Below are 6,816 nucleotides of genomic sequence, written 5' to 3'. Positions count from 1 at the left end.
CCTATACAAATTACAAGGAGTCAATGAAGGGTATTTTTACAGACTACACATTAGTTACAATTAGATAGTCAATACCATGGCAAACCGAGAGAAAAACAAATAATTGTGGGGTCAAGGAAATTCTTTCAGAGCTTGACCATCATAATGGAAAATTAATATGAATACAATATACACACTCGGCAAAGGGCCCGGCAATATGCCCTTTCCACGGTTTACTGCCACTTTGTTCACTCACCACATGGTCTGATGGCAAGTTCGTCTACCATCAGTTGGTCCACTATCCACATCGCCCAACTAACTAATTTCGTCCAATTACAATTTTGTCCAATCGCCATTTCATCTAATATCATTTGGTCTAATAGCCATTTGGTCAAATTGCTTTTTTTTTGCTAATCGGTCCAATGACTTCCTCTTTGTCCAATTTCATTACGTCTATTATCATTTACTCCAATAGCCTACCGGTCTAAAGGAAAATGGTCTAATACACATAGTCTGTTTTCATTTCGTCTATGTTCCATTTGATCTAATTGTAGTTTGTCCAATGACATATAGTCTAAACCCATTTCGTCTAATAATCAATTGGTCTAATTGCTATATGGTCTAATCACCAATAGGTCCAGTTGCCATCTCGGCCAATCATCATATCGTCCAATATTCATTCGCCTAACATGAACAGTCTACTACTAGCAGCCAAGCGTGTCTGGTGCATGTGTATTGCTTACTCGATTCCTGTTGGTCTTGTGATTTGTTACAAATTTAAACCTATTGTTTGGTTAATCTTTTATTGTACTCTATTTTAAGCTCCATTGGGATAATGCTCTTACCCAAGATGATGTATTTCATTGAACAGGCAATGCCAGCGCGAAGCACGATGTAGCAAAAAAATGTGATGTGTACGAATTTAAATTTTCCAGGTCTCCCCCCTCCCCCCTCGCGTTTTATTCATTTGTCTTCCTCCACTTCTTTTACCTATCCCCTTTTCTCCCCCTCCTTTCTCACTTTTCATTTGTTGTGCCGCCAATAGCTGTTATTGTTATTATTATTACAATACAATTCTTATTTATTATTATTAGTGTTATCATTATTCATTACTATTATTGGTTATTATTATCATTGTTATACGACAATGATGAATAATGATTATCCTTTTTTTAGGTGTGCACTTGTTAAAAAAAATAGAGAAAGAAAGGAGGATAAATTCCGAATCAAAGGAAACTATTGCACTCCAGTCCCCCCCCCCCCTTGTGTACGTGATGTGATAGAGGGCTAAAATGCGGGGGTGTAACGCTGTACCGCATCATAAGTAGACGATTGATAAGTAGACGATTTGGACATTGGACCTACTGATATTAGCCGACATGGCTATTGGACTAAATGAACATTGGACAAGTTAATTAATGTAAGAGTTGACAATAGCTTAAATGGAATTAGACTAAATAGGTGTTAGATAAAATGGTTGTAGACGAAATGGTTTTAGACGAACTGATGTCTAGAGGAAATGGCTATTTGACGAAATGGGTGGTAGACGAAATGTTGATGGACTAAATGTCATTAGACAAAATGAAGGTATAGATCATGTAATGAGTGGGCGGAATGGCAGTAGACGAATTGGCAAATAGCCCTTCTCATAACCCCCTCTATACCCTTATTCGATCTGCAGGAAGACCCGTACACTGTAAAAACTGTGGTGTTAAAACTGACATCAATTGGTGTTGATAGAGGACCACACCCTGAGGTGTTAAAATAACACCCTAGAGATTGAACATAACACCAAAGGTGTAAATGTGACAACCATAGGTGTTGTAATAACACCTATAGGTGTAAAACTATACCACCAATTTAACACCGGTGTAAAATAACTGGTGTGGTCCTCTATGTACCGGTTAACAGCACACTTTTTGCTGTGTACATGTAGGTTTTCGTATAATTCGCATATTGGGTTCTAGGACAACCCCTAGGACTCTTACCCCCCCCCCCTCCCCTCCGCTCCGGCATCGATGTTAGAATCAAAAGGGACCCATTGTAAGTGTTGGACGGTGGCACAGGTTTTTGGAATTATTTTCTATTTTATCTTATCTTCATAACTTTATTTTTTTACATTGCTCTTTTCCCTTTTTCTCGCTCTCTTCTCTTTCCCCCTCTCTCTCTCCCCCCCCCCCTTCTCCGTTTTTCTTTGTTTACCGGCACCTTCAGCGTCATGAACATTTTTGGGGGAGGGGGGGGGGGCTCGCGCCCACACCTCCCGTTTGGCTGCGCATTAGATGCATCAGAAAATATGTAAACTGGCCCTCACACTACCTTTTTATGTTCAGGTTTTCATAGAATAATTGAACATTCATGAAAGGACACGACTGCACATAATATTCACAAATGCTGAATATCCCTCATTCCTACTTATTTGATTTTTATTTATTTTGGGCTAATTTCAGGAAAAATCAGGCAAATAGATAAAACATTAAAAAGACACATTCAAAGGTAGAAATATTGAAAGACGATAACGCAACCATCAACACTAACACTGACAAGTATAAAACTGCTATTTCAAATCAATTTAACTTACAAGAAGCTAAGAATTATGAAACAATTGGTCCACAGTCCAGATTAAGATGTACCTGTGTAACTTAATACAGTAACTTAAATCAAAGATAATACACACAGGAAACTTAAAGCAAAGATAATACACACAAGAACACCATGTAATTTTACCATTTAGTGTGAAAGCAATGAAGCGTTAAAGGGGTGATCCAGGCTGGAGATAATTATATTTCAATAAATAGAGTACAATTTACGAAGCAAAATGACGATTTGATCAAAATCGGATAACAAATAATGAAGTTATTGAATTCTAAAGATTAGCATTGTTCCGGTGAAACAGCTCAAGGCATATCTTTATGAATATTCATTAGGTGGGCTGATAATGTCATACCCCCACTTGTTTTGTATTTTATTATTTGAAAATATGTTTATTCAAAACATTCCTCCCAGGAACGGAACCAACTGGATTGACAACTGATTAAATGCATTAGTTATTTATTGCCGTAACTTATTTCACATAATGGAGTCACACAATTTACACATATATGCAAAAATTAAACAATTATGATTTCATGTAATAACATAAGAAAAGGGAAAGTGTGGATATGACATTATCAGCCCACCTAATGAATATTCATGACGATGTGCATATGACCGTTTTCACAAAATATTGATTAATTTTAAAATTCAATAACCTCGTTATTTGTTTTCTGATTTTGATGAAATTTTCAGCATTTTGCTTTGGGAATTTTACTCTATTTATTTAGATATAAATATTTTAAGCCCGGACGATCCCTTTGAAGAAGGTAATCAAGTACCCAAGTCACTAAATTGTAAACGATATGACATCATCAAATACAGTGTTTTCCATATACACATTTGCAATTATGATAGTGTTAAACATACAATTAGTTCACTTTAACGTATCAAACACTTAAAAAAATACAGGTCTTGTCTTTGTCTAAGGCTTATCCCGCCACAAGCCTTAGCTTTGAGGATATACGCTTTCCTCCTTAAACCCAATATGTACATATATATTCTTTTATAACAAATTGATTTATGTATGAAGTTATGTTTACGAAAAATGTAAAGAAATGAAAGAAAAGAAATGTTTTATTTGAATTGAATTGAATACTAAAGGTCAAGTCCACCCCAGAAAATTGTTGATTTGAATCGATAGAGAAAAATCAAACAAACATAACTGCAAATTTCATCGAAATCGGATGTAAAATAAGACAGGTATGACATTTTAAAGTTTCGCTTATATTCCACAAAACAAATAAATGCACAAGTCAGCGATATACAAATGAAAGAGTCGATGATGTCCATCACTCAGTATTTCTTTTGTTTTTTATTGTTTGAATAATACAATATTTCAATTTTTACTCATTTGACAATAGGGACCAACTTAACTTAACCATTAACTGTTAAATATTGGTAATTCCACATGTTCAGGGAGAAATAAAAGTTTGTTTCACTTTACAAGGAGGAGAAATTAGAATATTTCATATTCCATATATAATAAAATACAAAAGAAATAGTGAGAGGGTGACGTCATCAGTCTGCCAATTCGCATACCGACCAGAATGTGCATATAACTGTTTTGTGAAAAAAGCGAAACTTTAAAATGCCATAACTTTCTTATTTTACATCCAATTTTGATGAAATTTTCAGTGTTTTGCTTGTTGGGGTTTTTTCCTGTTTTTCAAATCAATTTTTTGTTGGGGTGGACTTGTCCTTTAAGAACAGTATATCTTAATTCCTCTGAACAACTACTGTCATGAATGGGTTAACAAAGAAATTTTACAAAAAATACAAACATAAAACATACAACAACAACAAGCTACACAGATTAAACTGCGTCATCTGCATCTGTGAAGCTTGAACAATGAACAACATAATACATGCTTCCTAATCTAATCAGATAATAAAATTAAACGCACGGTCGCCGTCGTATATGACTTTGCGCTCTTCCTCTGTCGGGGGGTAATTGTTCACGAGGGTAATTGTCTTCGGGGGTAAATGTCCTCAGGGATAATTCTCCGGGGGTCATTGTCCGGGGTAAATGTCCAGGGGGTAAATGTCCTCGGGGGTAATTTTCCGGGGGTAATTATCCTCGGGGGTCTGACGTTTGCAGGGAAAATCTATGATTAAATAGAAAGGTGAGTTTCGTGCATGTACATTAAAACCCAAAACTTGGAAAAAGTGGATTTTGTACCTTTCGCTTTCGATGGACCATATTACTCTGTAACCCGTTACCATTGTGACGTACGGAAAGTGTCAAATTAAAGTGGATGAGTTACGCAATTACGTGGAATAGACATCACAAAAATAAATCATGGATTCCTGATAATAGCTTACCTTTGATTTTCGGTTACCTTTTTTTAGAAACACTATTTTTACAAAATATTCTTTATCAGATTTTGATGAAATTTTCGCGTTGTGCCCAAAGAATCTGCTCTGTTTCTTTAGATATCGTTATTTTTAACTAGGAGAACCCATTGACTGATTTTTGTTTCCCTCTTATTTCGTTGGTACTTGTACACCTGACGTAAGAGGGCTATGGGAATGACGATAAATAGGCTGTTTTGGAGGCTTGCTATAACTGCCGGTTTGGTAGAGTGTATAAAAACGATCCAATGGCCGTTTTCCCCTATGGCGTCTTTAAACGAACAAAGCTACCAACAAATTAGAGCCATGAGTAATAAAGATCCATAAAAGCTACGACACTTTATACAAAGGCAAAATGCTATAGGCCTATACTGAATCACATTCTACTTCAAATTTTGATGACATCGTCTCTCGATAAGTCTCTAGAAAATGTGTCAGGCCCACGGCTAAAGCTATTCCCAAATGCCTTCTGTTACGAATAAACTTGATAGTATCGTATTAAGGTTATAGTTTATTTCAACATCTTATTATCATGTAGTTAGAATTAAGATTTTGCTCTTCGGAACAAGGCTTACGGACTGTTTCCATGGTTTCGAGAAAAGGATTGGTATTAATGGACTGTGTAAAAAGCGGAAAGTGACGTATTTTATTTTATTGGGCTAAACTTCGTCGTTCTTTTCAACCCTGTATGATTTTGTCCCGAGATGAAAGTTATCTTGACTATTAGCTGAACTGATTATTCTTTCAACCAAGATGTGGACTTTCGCCTGAGTGTTTCGACGCGTTGAATATAGAGATTTGGAACCGAGTTTGAAAATGTCTTTGCACAACATTAAAAGGACAAGTCCACCCCAACAAAAACTTGATTTGAATAAAAAGAGAAATATTCAACAAGCATAACACTGAAAATTTCATCAAAATCGGATGTAAAATAAGAAAGTTATGGCATTTTAAAGTTTCGCTTATTTTCAACATAATAGTTATATGAACGAGCCAGTTACATCCAAATGAGAGAGTTGATGACATCACTCACTCACTATTTCTTTTGTATTTTATTATTTGAAATATGAAATATTTTTATTTTCTCGCCATTGTCATGTGAAATGAAGTTTCATTCCTCCCTGAACACGTGGAATTCCATTATTTTAACATTTCGTACTTCAGGCAATGAGGTCCCAATCATCAAATTCGTAAAAATTGAAATATTGTATAATTCAAACAATAAAAAGCAAAAGAAATAGTGAGTAGGTGACGTCATCGACTCTCTCATTTGGATGTAACTGGCTCGTTCATATAACTATTTTGTTGAAAATAAGTGAAACTTTGAAATGTCATAACTTTTTTTATTTTACATCCGATTTTGATGAAATTTTCAGCATTGTGCTTGTCTGATTTTTCTCTATTGATTTAAATCAACAGTTTTCTGAGGTGGGACTACTGTTTAAACTGTTTGGACTACACACATACCGTAGTACACTTCGGAGATGTAAGAATAATCTACGTACACATTTATATGTGGACTGCACAGTGAACGCTGTCAACATAGCGGATTAACTTTACGCAATTAAATCGCGAACTGGACTGTGAGTACACCATGAAGAGCCCTGAATAAAACTGAATTCAGTCTCACTGCTAGTGCTACTGCATGGGCCCCAACATTTATTTTTGGTAAAGTTAAAGTAACAAATCTAATCTAGATCTAGAACTAAAGTGCCTTAGGTTGAAATAGTGAGCTCATAGTCATAGTCATAATCCACTAACACTAGCCGAAATACAAATGGAATGCATTGGGATTGAGTGACGGTCAAACAATTTGTGAAACAATATTTATAATTTTATCGAACCTTCTGAAATTATAATTAAAGCATGTTCAATGTTGTTGCAAATTGG

This window comes from Lytechinus variegatus, chromosome 11, assembly GCF_018143015.1.
Source record: "Lytechinus variegatus isolate NC3 chromosome 11, Lvar_3.0, whole genome shotgun sequence".
Lineage (NCBI taxonomy): Eukaryota > Metazoa > Echinodermata > Echinoidea > Temnopleuroida > Toxopneustidae > Lytechinus > Lytechinus variegatus.
This window is presented reverse-complemented; position numbering follows the sequence as displayed.